Source organism: Terrapene carolina, unplaced genomic scaffold (genome assembly GCF_002925995.2).
Source record: "Terrapene carolina triunguis isolate 2854851 unplaced genomic scaffold, T_m_triunguis-2.0 Scaffold552, whole genome shotgun sequence".
Lineage (NCBI taxonomy): Eukaryota > Metazoa > Chordata > Testudines > Emydidae > Terrapene > Terrapene triunguis.
Genome location: NW_020664903.1, coordinates 963,936 through 978,723, shown reverse-complemented (window position 1 = coordinate 978,723; position 14,788 = coordinate 963,936).

Genomic DNA, 14,788 nt, shown 5'->3' with positions numbered 1-14,788 from the left:
TTGGCTGTTAGCTTGAATCTAGTGTACAGTCTGTTTGCTGGCACTGTGACATGAATCTCAAGGCTACCTCAAACTATTGCAAGGAATAGACTCCTGTGGTTTAGACAGTGATGTCACCCTTGCAAGGATCGCAGTGGGGAGATGAGAGGTATAGACAACACAGACAAATAGGTCTTAAACCTTTTTAAAGAAGGATGAGTTCTCAGTTAGATGTCTTTCCTTGCCAATAGTGGTTGAAGGTATTTTGGAGGCAGCCTCCTATGGAGGGCAGAGAAGAGAGAACACAAGTTCCTTGGGTAGCTTAAGGAACCATCTAGCTGATGTTAGCTGTGGTGTGTAGGGCCTTGAGTATTAGTGGGGAGTGGAGAACAAAATGGTAGGGTGAGAGTCTAAAGACTTCTGAGGTTTTGCGTGAAGGCTGCTGGGGATATCCTTTCCCAATTCAGTGTTGACAGCAGTGCTTATCGGGAGTCTGCTAAGAGCCTACTATGAAAAGATACCAGACTTGAAGAAATCATTGCCGTGTAACTAGAGGATTTGGGATTCTTTCCCCCTGCCTCCCATTCTTAATGACTTTCTACAAGTAAAAACCAAGGACAGCTACTCCAATGAATCATTAAACTTGACATAAAAGTAGTCTTTGTATAAGACTTAAGCAAACCATATTATTTTGAAAATGTTAAATGAATTTAATTTCATGCAGTTCTAATTGTATGAAAATGATGGATTAGAAATACTACTTGAATAGTAACATCTTAAGTTTTGTTTATTAGGTGCATCCTTGATTTGACCTCTTTGCTACAGTAATGGAGTTGCATCCTGCTGTTGGAATTATACAGCAAAATGAGAAGATATCAACATGTAACACTACATTTCATGTTTTTATTGAGAAGTTGCCTTCAGGAAATGTCCTTTGAGGAAAATCAAGTGAATTATAAACCATTCAGTTGGTTTTCCTCATGACTGATTTTTGACATGTTCTGTTAGCTGTTAGAAACCTGTTGAATATCTTCAATCCTGTATATCTTCAATCCTGTAAACCTAGTTTAACAGCAGTCCAAAAAACCTGCACTACTTGTCATGCATTTATATATAGAAAGTGACTTCATTTCAAGGTTTTGTGCCGGTGGGTGGTATTGGTGCTTTTCGAAGTCCAAGTAGAATACTTAGAAAGGCCTTGTTGTTCTTTATGTTCATCTGTATAGTGTGGGGAGGGGAAAACCTGTTGTTGTTTCAGTACAAATGTTTACCTTTTCTTTCCTCCTGCAAGCAACGCTGGTGGACTGCGGAAGATAACATGGGATTCCAAGCTCTAATGGACCTTTGCGAAGAGAAGTTGTAGCTCATGTGGAATTTACATGAGCCTCTTGATGGAAGAAAGCTTATCTGTTTAGTATTTGTGCATTTTACTAAAATGGCAGCTTAAAAAAAAAAAAAGTTGTGTATCTGCTATTGTGATGCCAATGCCCGTGTTTTAAAGTGGAAAAATGACCTCTTTGCTTTGTGCTGTGTACACAAGATTTCTGGAAAAGTAAAGGAATACCCTTTTTATGGCTCACACAGCTTAAAAGTAGCTGTCACTCAAACATGCGCTCACAGTTGAGCTGATTTTGTTTCATTCTAAATAAATTGTTTCTTTTGAGGAAAATGTTTTTCTGCCTGGAAGTGAATTGACAACAAACCTTTGACCCCTTTGTTTGCAGCTAAGGGGTACTTGCTGCTGCTGCTCAGTTGTTGATCTGATAGTTGTGGGTCTTGAGCAAGAAGCAGGGAGACCATCACTTTCATATTGACCAGCCTGTTGTATCAGATCTGAAGAATCTAGTTCATTGTGTTGCTGTGGCACCTCCCTTTGATTGCAATGAAGGGGGTCATTTGCTGCTAACTCCTCATCTTTACGAGGAAACGGTGCTGATGCGGGCATGCAAGAAGCAGGGAAAACACCATAAAAGCCTCAGAACAGTGTGCAAGTCTGGGGCTTCGCTGGTTTGAAGAGCTGGAGTTCCTGAATTTTAAGTTTGATTTATTTTGTTCACCCAACTTGTTTGGCTTTAGTTTTGATTTTTTTTTTAATTTGAAGAAAAAGTTTGAAATTGCTTTGAATCATGCACGTAAACCTTTGCACCAAATTGCCAAAAGAAAAGAAAAATGAGTCTCATTAAAAAGTGTTAAATGATGTTAATAAAACCTTTCCTGACACACTTTGAGGAGCTCCTCCATCTCCAGGGGCTTTTCACCAGAGTTATGCAGTGATGGGTTTAGTTCTGAATGGATGAAGAATTCCAGAGAGCTAGAGTTTGTAATTAAAACGTTTGCATTGGTATCAGTGCCTTATTTTGGCCGGTTTTGAAGCAAATGTTCCACACGCCTTGGATGTGCATGCACCCTGATCGTTTCATAGGTACGACTGCACGTTTGCTTGCGGTCACCTCAGTTTGTAGTACAGATTGTGAGAGGAAAATATGGAGGCACCTTTGAAAAAAATGTATGCTGTAGTTCCTGCATTATCCTGTACGGGGGGCTCCTGAGCTTTGGAAGGCTGTTCCAGTACAGGAGTACAACTCCATGTTTGCTGCAGGAGACTTCGGGGCATTTGACAACTCCAGAGCTCAAGAGGAAGCTAACACTGCTGCATCGTTGGCTTCAGAAACCTCTCGTGTTATGTTTGCCAGTCTTTGTTAGAATTAACTAGTCGCTGTCTGACATGCAGATGAAGACACCTTGAGATGCGAGCTTGCTCTGGTTACCTTGAAACCGTAATCTACTGTGGATAAAGAACCCTAGTCCTGTCCTTCATCCATGCAGGATGATTGCTAGGCAACAGGTGCTTATCAACAAAGGATGCCACGATTTTGTTCTGCAAGGTGTCCGTTCCCGTGGCAAACAGCTGTATAAATCTCTTATAAACAGGTAAGGGGGTTTTAAAGGTCAAACTGAATTGTGATTTATAGGGAGAAGGTTATGTTGATTTAAGTGTTTTTTTATTCTTTATCCTCCACCCCTGAGGATACCTACTAATTTTTACTAACGTGTTCACTCCAAGTCAAAGAGCCATGACCACCAATCTTTGGGGACTGGACTGTACTCTTCAGTACCACTCAATACTACTTTTTAGTTTGGTCCTGGGGGCTTCATATTAAAGGATGCAAAGCACCTCTAGCAACTGGGGGTGCAAGACACTGGTCTCATGAATAAAACCTCTGGTTTTTGGTAACCTAGTGTATGTCTACACTTCAAAAATAAAATCTGTGGCAACGAGTCTCGGAGCCCAGGTTTGCAGACGGGCTTTTGCTATAGGGCTAAAAATAGCAGTGTGGCTGTTCCTGTTTGGCCTAGAGCGTGGCCTCTGAAACCTGGTGGGGGTGATGGGTTTGTGTCTGAGGGGTAATGTACGCGCTACTATTTTTAGCCCTGTGGTGTGAACCCAAGTCTGTAGACCCAAGCTCTGAGACTTGCAATTATGGGGTGTGTTGTTTTTTTTTTTTTTTTTTTTTTTTGCAGCATAGACATACCCCTTATTCTTCACCTAATGCTTGAATGAAAACCCTAACTTAACCCAGAATGCTACTTAATTTGTGTGTGTGCGCGCGCACGTGTGCAGAGCTGGCATAAGCAGACTAAGCAGTTGCTTAGGGCTCCAAGCAGCTCAAGGGGCCCCCTATAAATTATTAGTATATGTTGTGAGGGGGCGGGAAATATTCCTGCTTAAGGCCCCCAATGGGCTAACCCTGGCATGCGGGGGGGGGGGGGGGTGTTGTGAATATGGGCACACTGAGGACTGGCCAGTGATTCAACAAAGCTACTCTCTGTTTGTGGTATGCTGGGATAAGTGTAGGATTAAGCTGCATAACACAAATGCCCTGGAGCTGTTCTAGATATGTGATAACTAGAAAACTCCAACTTTATATGGAGTTTGTTTCCCACCACGAGTTTGTATTCATTGTAGTCAGGAATCAGACATTTTTACTCAGTGTTTCTTCTCCCACCTTGCTCAGATATGTCATCTAAATCTTAAATTTGGTACAATAATTTTAATTCCGTTTACAAAAGGTATGTAGACTTTGGGCCTGTAGTAGTACTATGAATCAGAGGTGTGATTGAGCACTTTCAGCATTGACATGGCTGGGTTATCAATCCCAGCCAGGGCGATGGAGTTTTATTCATATGATCCAAATAATTGGGACATCTTCAAGAAGACGGATAATGGAGACAGGCAGTCTGGATGGGTGGATCAGTGATCTGGTATTTACTATCTGATTTTCATGTCCTTTTGATGTGAGAAGCTGGAACTTCCTGCAAATGCAATGTGGTGCCCCTGGAGGCTAATCCATAAGAGGTCCCTCTAGCTGTATTCAACATTCAGTATGAATCTCCTTTAATTAAGAGATTATTTCTATTCTCCCTGTATTAGTAGATACTTATACCCAAGTGATTTTAATTAGTGTTGGTGTGTGGCGCAGGGTGATTCTCTAATGGCTGTTCTGTAATAGTGAGTTATTTCTTCACAGGATTGTTCAGCCCCTCTGGATTGGTTAGAGGGATGCCTTAACGTGCCAGGTAACTGCACACTTTTGTTTAAAATTAATAATTGTAAAGGTTAACAGTGCTTATATGCATTGAATTAATTTGGCTAGTGGGACTTCAGGTAAAAAAGTTTAATGGGGAAATGGATTTCTAAGATGAATCATTTAACTGCACTGCTGGGTAAACTGATTCTAGCCAAACAAGAGGGGAATTGGCTATTTGAATTCACACCCATGTTTCTTTGGAACTGTGCTCTTTATCTGCTGCAGGTGTGTTGTAAATAAGTACAAAATTTCAGTCTGCTCTTAAACTTGAACAGCTGCTAACATTCACAGTAAGGTTTGTGTAAGACTTACCGCTATACAGCTAACATTTTATTGCAGAATGGCAAGAAATTAGATCATAGAGAGACACTCTCCCAGAGAACTGAAAAAGACAATATGTGTGGTGGTTTTCAGAGTGTGAGTAGTTTGGACAAATACTTTTAGAAGAGTGGGGAATGTGACTACTTCGTAGCTGAAGGAGTCTGCCAGCCATTGACTTGAGCTGTGTTATTACTCACTTGATAACAAGATACTATTCAGCTCTCACTCCAGTAAACCATAAACCAATGGAGGACCTAATCTAACTTCATTTTGACCATAAAGGATTCTTTCCATTGACTTTTTTAATGGGAGCTTGGGCCCTGTATGAGGGACCTGAGATGTTTGGATATTAATTGACGTAATTCTCATTAAGTCAGGGCAGCTCAAGCAGGAACAGAGCACTAATTATATGGGAAACAGTCTGGATTCCTTTTGCTGGCTAGTCCTTGTATTGCCTCCAGTGAAGTGCTTACTCAAGTGATGTTACTTAAATCCAAAAAACAAACTTGACTGGAGAATGTTACATTCATATTAGTTTTACATCCTGAACTGAAGATCAGTCTGGCTTCAGATTTTAACTTTGGTTCAGAGTTGCTGCATTCTCAGTGTAATTCTTTGACTATTTAATTATAATGACTAAAGTATCTAGCATGTTGGCAGCATTATCTAAATTAATACTAAGAGATACATGTGCTGTCCTGTTCAGGGCAGTATCTCTGCAGCACGTGACAATGATGTCTAGTCTTGGAAGCAACCTTGCATTGGTTATTTCCTTGTGGGTTCTGCAATGTGCAACAAATGAGCTTTTAGGTATTTCATGTTTAGGCTGCACCTTCTTTCTAATCTCCAGGTACCACGTTTGAATCACATCAAATCTAGACATGACTACCCTAAATTGTTCTATTTCTTGACTAGATTTAGGGTGCCAGGTGGACATCTGGTGTGTGAAATACCTTTCCTTCCATGGGTTACTGCTTCCAAAAGCTATTGTGAAGATCTGTATTTGCTAGTGCTTCAGGACTCTCTAGCTCATTGTGGCCAAGGAATTGCTCTTAGTCAATTATTCAAACTTAGCCCAGGTCAGCATATGTGAAATGAGTCTCCATTCAGAGCTATGAACTCCTTGTCAGTCTCAGTGGAGAAGGAATTGAAAATGAACTTTCCTTTTGGCCCTAAAAGAATCACCACTCTGTCAGGAAAAACAATGAGGCGTCCTTGTGGCACCTTAGAGACTAACAAATTTATTTGGTTTCAGAGTAGCAGCCATGTTAGTCTGTATCCGCAAAAAGAACAGGAGTACTTGTGGCACCTTAGAGACTAACAAACTTATTTGAGCATAAGCTTTCGTGGGCTACAGCCTACTTCATCGGATGCATAGAATGGAACACACAGAAGATATTTATACATACAGAGAACATGAAAAGGTGGAAGTAGCCATGCCACAACTGTAAGAGGCCAATCAATTGAGATGAGGTATCGTCAGCAGGAGGAAAAAAAAAAAAACTTTTGAAGTGATAATCGAGATGACCCATAGAAGGTGTGAGGATAACTTAACATGGGGAAATAGATTCAAGCTTTCGTGGGCTAGAACCCACTTCATCAGATGCATGGAGTGAAAAATACAGGAGCAGGTATAAAGACATGTCAGGGTTGAGGCACATTGGTGGGGCAATGTAAGGAAGCTAACGTTTTCCTGAACTGCCACTATTGCATGGATGGATGAATGAAAGACTTCATTCTCCATGTCTATCAATCCCATATCTATTCTTCAACACACACATTCATTTTAAATGAGGATGGATGTATCAGCATGCTTCCTAGCTGTCAAATATTTGTTAATAAATGCCTTTAGGCTTTCTCATTTCAAACCGAACTAGACTAGAAGGACCTGGCATGACCAGGAAGTGTGAAATCTGTCCTGACTGCCCAGTGCTGATTCCACATATGTATGGCCTTTATAGATCTAGATCCCTACACACACGAAAGCAGTTGGCTCTAGAATGTTCACATGGTGTTTACTGAACTCTAGCATCTAAAACTAAATCCTCTATGTCCATGGGGATTTTACCAGCTGCAGCTGTTCTTTGCCCACAGCTTCATCTCATTGCCTCAAGAGTACTTGGACGGGATGGTTCTCTTCTCTTTCCCCCCCCCCCCTTTTTTTTTTGTTTGGTGTGGGCACCACTCTGTGAGACTGGGAAGGAGTTGCTGTTGAGCAACATAGACACTCTTCTTTGTCTCTCTTAGCCCAGGCTGTGATCCTAGTCCCTGCTGGCCCAGATGAAAAAATAGTCTAGGGCAGTGATACTCACTGATCAACAAAAATGATTAGGGGGCTGGAGCACATGATTTAGAGGAGAGGCTGAGGGAACTGGGATTGTTTAGTCTGCAGAAGAGAAGAATGAGGGGGGATTTGATAGCTGCTACTGTTCTCAGTGGTACCTGATGACAGAACAAGGAGTAATGGTCTCAAGTTGCAGTTGGGGAGGTTTAGGTTGGATATTAAGAAAAACTTTTTCACTAGGAGGGTGATGAAGCACTGGAATGGGTTACCTAGGGAGGTGGTGGAATCTCCTTCCTTAGAGGATTTTAAGGTCAGGCTTGATAAAGCCCTGGCTGGGATGATTTAGTTGGGAATTGGTCCTGCTTTGAGCAGGGGGTTGGACTAGATGACCTCCTGAGGTCCCTTCCAACCCTGATATTCTATGATTCACTCCTCAGTGGTTCAGGAGCCAAGTTAGTGATCAGCATTACCCAAAAGAGCCATAGTAGTGTGAATCCATTGTTTCATTTACTATGGTACTATATATTCATATTTAAACAGTATGTCAGGAAATATCGTGTGTGTGTGTATGCTCATTCTCACAGCAAAATGTCTGACCAAGTATTATCAACTACAGTTGGTTAATAACATACCGGTAGTAAAAGCAACCTGATTGGTTAGTAACTTAGATTGGTTAATAATTAAATCACAGCTTTTTAATATCCTGTGCTGCAAAGAGCTGCAGGAGACATATTAAAAAGCCACTGGTGGCTCGCAGTCCTCAGTCTGAGTATCACTGATGTAGGGTAAAATTTTCAAAAGTGCCTAAGTGACTCAGGAGGCAGCCTCAATCCACATTACATAGGGCCTTTGACTCCTGAGTCAAAGTACTCTGTTGGCCTAATTCTGTTCCCACTGAGGTGAGTGGTAAAAGTCCCATTGACTTCCGTGGAAACAGAGTTAAGCCAACACCGAGCACTCTTGAAAAGCTTACCTCCGTTTTTTCGGGTTTTCAAGCATGCAGTAAACTCCGGAGTTTTGTTTTTTTTAAAAGAAAAACTTTTCCATTTTTGCTCTGGAGAACTTTGCTGGGAAACTTTTGTTTCTTAATCTAAACCAAAGATGAACACAGATGCACATTCATGTTATTAGGGAATGTTGTTCCTAGAGCTCTGAGCATTCCTGTTATCAGTGCTTGTGTATGGGGACAAATCAAGTCACAACCATACAAAGCGTTTGCCAGACTGAGGAGGGGAGAACCATCCTGCTTCCCAGTTCCTGGGTGATGGGAAGCCATATTGTCGCATCTTTTCCTGAGTGTTTCTTTTTATTATTTTTCACATCATGTTATTCTCAATTAGGGCACAAGTAAGCGGCAACTGAAGGGGTGTAGTTCTGTCAAGTACTCAACCTTGGGTATATTGGTGTGTACCTTAAATCAGCCAAAAAAAAGTGTGGGTGTCCAACATAGCCACTAAAAATCATGAGTTCTTATTAAAAAGTTGTAAAACTTTAAATACGCTTTTTATTTCCCATAACTAATGCTCACTATAAACGCTTTACATTTTGAAACAACTGTGCAAACATTTATTCTCACAGTATCCCTATAGGCGGTGAATAGCATTAGCCCCATTTTGTACATAGGGAAATGGAGGCACAGTGGTGATGTAACTTGCCTAAGGTCACAGCTGGCCAATGGCAGAGCTACGATTGAATTGAGGAGTCCTTGACTTCATCCCTGTGCTCAAACTGCTTGGCCATGCTGCCTTCAGCTTTTTAAATGTTAAGTGAGTTTTAATTCTTCGGTTGGCTTTGGAAATTGTCACTTAAGCCCTGTCTACACAGGGGGATTGACTGGAATAAGCTGTTCCGGAATAGCTCCCCATGTGGATACTCTCTTCTAGAGTAAGTCACTTAATGCTGGAATAATCACTGTGCTTATTCTACAATAAATAGTCCAGTCAATTCCCCTGCGTAGACAAGGCCTTACCTTAGCAAGCAGTCAGCAGCTGACATTGACAACATAAGGTCTTCTGTTTGGCTGTTTTGGTTGAAAAGGTTACTATGCAAACTATAAGGCAGGGATAAGACTTGTTTTGTGTAGCTTGGAGTTGTTTAAAATATAGCTTTAGACCTTTACCATGACTTTTGATGATCCAATGTAGGTTTCCACAGATATGGAAGCAGGAACTGAAAACCCGCAACTGAGAGCCAGAGTACTAACAAATTTACAATGATTTCTGCTTTTGTGGAAACAGGTACTGGGTCTTCAGATATATAAGGTAAGTCTTTAAATTAAGAGTTTATACAGTATTTTAACTTTTATTTTTTGCAAATTTGACCTCTTTTTCTCCAGAAACAATTGAAAAAGCCACCAAGATGAGTGGTTGTTTTTTTTTTATCAGTCATGGTGAACAGCCATAAGGTTTTAGATTTGTTTCTGCATTATCATCAAAAATCAGAGCAGTCACAGTAAATTTTAGTAAAAGTCAAGGATTTTGTGCTGATTGATTAAAAAAAATGCTTTGACAAATGAAATTCAACTATACTTTGCTAAAATATAGGCTAGCATCCTTCTCTGCTGCTTCCTCCTTGCCCTGACCACCCACATTAGCACCCTCTGCCCCGGCACTATAATACTAATCCTGGCCTGGTGAAGGGGGATGGCCCGAGTGGCAGGGGAGAGTGAGTGAGCCCAACCACACTCACCCCAGACAGCAGCAGCTCTTGTCCCATGGGTCTGGGAGTTGAATGTGAGCCCGACCCGCACTCACCCCGGCGTGGGCAGCAGTGAGTGTTGCTGCAACTCCATGTGTCAGGCCTCAGTACCACTCACTCAAATTTCTGGCCATCCCCCCTGCTGTGCAGTGAGTGTGGGGCTGACTTACTCTCTGACACTACCTCCCCTCTGGACCAATGGGGTGTTACCCACCTAGGGCCTTTCCACATTGAAATCATTGACAAACAGAGAAGTCACGGTATCCATGACATTCTCACCCCTCTGACAAATGTGCAGCTTTAAGCATGACCTATGAAATAAATTGGGTCTTAGTCCAGCTTTGACAGGTGTCCATATAACAAACTACAACCACATTTGGCACTAAATAGCCCTAACTGGCCCTCACTGGCAATTTCAGCAGCAGCAAGGGCAAAGATTAATGAGCTCTCCTTTCACGCTTAGAGATGGCCCCTTCGGATCAGGAGTGAGGTGCAAGCAGCCAAGGAGGTGTAAGGGAACTCACAGTATCTCGGCCTGATCACTGGATAGAGAGGTCAATAGCATCTAGAGCTGTCTAACAGGAATTCTTCCTGAGCACAACATTTTCTTTCAGACTTAATGACAAGGACTTCTTATTTTTTATTTTTTTTAATTTTTTTTAATTTTTACTGGTTACAAAGTAGCAGCCGTGTTAGTCTGTATCCGCAAAAAAAAAACAGGAGTACTTGTGGCACTTTAGAGACTAACAGATTTATTACAGCATAAGCTTTTGTGGGCTACAGCTCACTTCTTCAGATGCATAGAGTGGAACACAGACAGAAGATATTTATACATACAGAGAACATGAAAAGGTGGAAGTACGCATACCAATTGTAAGAGGCCAATCAATTGAGATGAGCTATCAGTAGCAGCAGAAGAAAAAACTTTGAAGTGATAATCGAGATGACCCATAGAAGGTGTGAGGAGAACTTAACATGGGGGGAAAAAAAATTCAATTAGTGTAATGACCCAACCATTCCCAGTCTCTGTTTAGGCCGAAGTTAATTGTCTAATTTGCATATTAATTCGAGTTCAGCAGTCTCTCTTTGGAGTCTGTTTTTGAAGTTTTTCGTTGCAAAACTGACACCTTCAAGTCTGTCACTGAGTGATTAGAGAGGTTGAAGTGTTCTCCCACTGGTTTTTGAATGTTATGATTCCTGATGTCAGATTTGTGTCCATTTATTCTTTTGCGTAGACTCTGTCCAGTTTGGCCAATGTACATTCAAAAACCAGTGGGTTTTTTTTTTTTTTTTTTTTTTTTTACTGTAACTTGCAAAATGGGTTATATCATACAATGGTTAAATTACCTGGGATCTATTTTTAATGATTTATGACACATTTGAGTAGCCCAAAACCCAGCAGTAATTCTTATTCAGGACAATAATACTGTGACTATTTCATTGGACAAATCCTGAGTTCACACTTTGATCATTCTCTTTCTAAATCTTGTGCTGATGAAAAATACCAACTAAAGACCTTCCCCTTTGGACCGTTTTTTGAGAAGGAGTTTGTATCTAATAGAACGAGGCTTTTCAATGAAGGCTAAGAGAACTCAGGGAATGCTACTTTCATTGAACTTAATTGAGTTGAGTGCTTACTTCCTTTAGGCACCTTTGAATATCCAGGCTGAAGGAATGATTTATAACCTCAGTGAGTCTTGTTGCTATTCTGAGTCTGGTCGTACCTTACGATGTTGTATTTATCCTTTGGTCTTTCACTTCACCATCTCCCAAAAGCTGCTCTTAGACAGATTCTCAAGTATAGGAACAACAATATGAATCAACTCCTTTAAGTCTCATTGCTTATGCGAATTGTATTTTGCTCTTACTTGTGAAAGTATCTAAGGGGAGCCTAAGAATGTGTAAAGGGTAGGCTTGGCAGAGGAAGAAATGAACTGCATGGCTCAAGATAATGAGGAGATAGAGCCTTTGTCATTGATTCAACCATTGTTAATGGAAGCAATTACTTCCTGAAAGGTGTTCAGTGGCCTATTGATATTTGTTTGATCATATACAGTGCAGGTGCAGTGTAATGACCACTTAAAAGTGAAAAGCAAGATAGAGAACCTGGGAACCCGATCCTGCATTAGTGAATACTGCTACACAGCTGCCACACTAGTCTCGCCTGGCAGCAGGAGTGAGGTCTAAGAAGGGAGCATCTAGCGAGGACCTCACTTCCCATAGCGAAGATCAAGGTATATGGCAGTCTAGGTGTTCTTCATCCAGGCTAGTGTGCTTGGTCCTCAGATGAGTAGGTGTTTAAAAAGTCTTCAGCCCTGTCCAAAACAGTTAGCTCTGTTTTAACTCATTTCTGACTAGACTAACGTGCAGTTTTCTAGACATACAGAATCTCAGGCACTTTGATAATTGAGACAAAAGCATCTGTCCCAAAATGTTAATCTGAGGTCAGGTCTACACAACAAAATCTTGATGGCATAGCTGTGCTGGTCAGGGATTAGATGAGTGATTTGTGACCAGCATAGCTGTGTTGGCAAAAGCACCTGGTGTAAACACAGTTATACTGGCAAACTGAATTCTTGTTGGTAGAGATTATTTTCCTCAAGGGGGCTGGAATAAGCTATACTAGCAAAAGGGCAGTTCCGCTGTTATAAACTGCATCCTCACTAGGAGAGCTTTGCTGGTATAATCTGCCAGTATAGTTATACCATCAAAGTGCTGCTAGTGTAGACCTATAACCTAAGAGTAACCCACAAAATACCTGCTCTTGTCTTTTAAAAAAGATTTTGAAGCATATTTAAGTCATTGGGGTTTTCTCTTCCAGCATGCACAGTTTCTTTGAAATCAGTGAAGTTAGTTGAGAGCTGAATTTGACCCACTATCTTTAAGAGAATTTCCTTGCCTTGAACATGTTGTTATAGAACCATATTGAGTTGAAAGAGGACTCCTAGAAATCCCTGTCCAGTACATCTTTCTTGTGTCATGGATTTAAGAGTTAATTCACACAACCAAATCATAGGGTAACATTTGATGCTACGGTTAGAGATTAATGGACTGACTACCAGAGGTGTTCATTGCCTGCAGTTTCCATTGAAATTATTCGAAGCTGTGAGTGCTCTGAATCTTCGAAAAACCAGGCACCTTAATATCATTTATACTTGACAAATATTGCAGATTTAAAGCCAAATTTTTCCCTGGTATAAGCAGGCACAGATTTTTTTGAAATCAGTGGAGTTAGATGAGGGCTGAATTTGGCCCATTATCCTTAAGTGAATCTTCTTGCCTTCAGCAATGTCTCAGATTCTTAATAAACTTGTAATGTTTGGTAGTTTTTTTGTTAAATATACACCACTTGCTTTCATGCTTGAAATTACATGTTATAGAAATGTTTCTGTAATGAAAAATTCTTTTAATGGTAGAAAGTGGATTGTGCCATTAACCAAAATAGTTTTCATTTAAAAACAGTGCAGATTCCAGATCAAGTAAGTTTTCAAATAGCTGGTGATCGATATTGCAAAGCCTGAAGTCACTGTAGTGTGAAGAAAGCTAAAGCTGCTGTATTAGATCTTGCCCTTCAGATATCACTTTAAACATTCTCGTGCTGCTACCTTCAAACTGGTGTGAAGTGTCTAGATAAACACACAGAACGGGGGCTAAGTGAGAACAGTAATACAATATGCCCAAATATTTAAGGGGCATATTGGATACTAACGACATTTGGGGGCATAAATGGAATTAGATGTTTAACTATAGTGACTCTTGATCGTGTGGAGAGAACTGCACTGATTGCCATGAGTTAGGGAGAAATCCCCCACCTCACTCCCCCCTTAGAGCACATGCACAGATATCTAGAGTTTTTTGCCTTTCTAGGGAATATTCAGAGGTTCCACCTTTAGGAGAAAGTAGGAATATATTGTATATTCCCTGCAATGTGCACACACCTCTTGATCCTTTCCGACTGTCTGGAGACTCATTTAATACGTAGGCCCAACCAGATAAGGTTAAGCTAAAGTTTTTTGCCTTGGCTCTGACAGCTGAATGTAGTGTGTACATGGCCCAGTCACTTGGAGGGATGGGGAGGAGATTGGAGGAGCTGTTATCTGCCTTACAGTCCTTTTAAACCTGCTATTGTATGACACATTAGGCAGTGTGGCCTGGTACACAGTGCACCTGAATGGGTAGCCCAGAGACCTGGGTTCTGTTTGTAGCTTGCTGCTTACCTTCTGTGTAAACTTGCGCAAATGTGTTCACTTCTCTACTTTCCACCCATTTTTTTTTTCTCTGTTTAGATAGTAAAATCTTTGGACCAGAAATTATCTTAAGTCATTTGCCCAGTGTCTAGTACAGTCTGGGTTGGGCTCAGGGCACTTTTATACAACTAACAGGAAAAGACCATCTGACCCAATATACCTTCCCTTTTGCATTATATGGGAGTATGGTAACTTGTGGGGCTAGAAGTGAGAGTTGCTGGTTCCCCATTCTCTGTATCAGAAGGGTCTCCTTTCTAGTCCATTCCTTTTCTAAAGGTTTTTTTCCAACTCAGGAATTTCAGCTGTGCTGCTAAATTTTTAATGAAAATATACCCAGCACATCAAATAACAATTTGTTATATTGTATGAACAGAGGATTGAATTTAACTTTATCATATCTTAGCGCCTTCTTTAATTAAATTACTTTTGGTTCCAGCATCCTGTGTGTTATAACAAAGATGCACCATGCCAATGGTCAGGAGAACTTTTAGCAGTCAGTGTTTCCTTGATGCAGAAAAACAGGTTTTTGTGGACTCCCTCTGTTTCTCTGAAGCTTAAATTTAATCCTCTTTAGAGCACACTCTTCCCCGGATCATTATTCCAGATATTTTTAACAAGATCCTCTGTTTTAGCACTTTTGAGGGCCTTATCTGCTTTATGTTGAAAGGTGA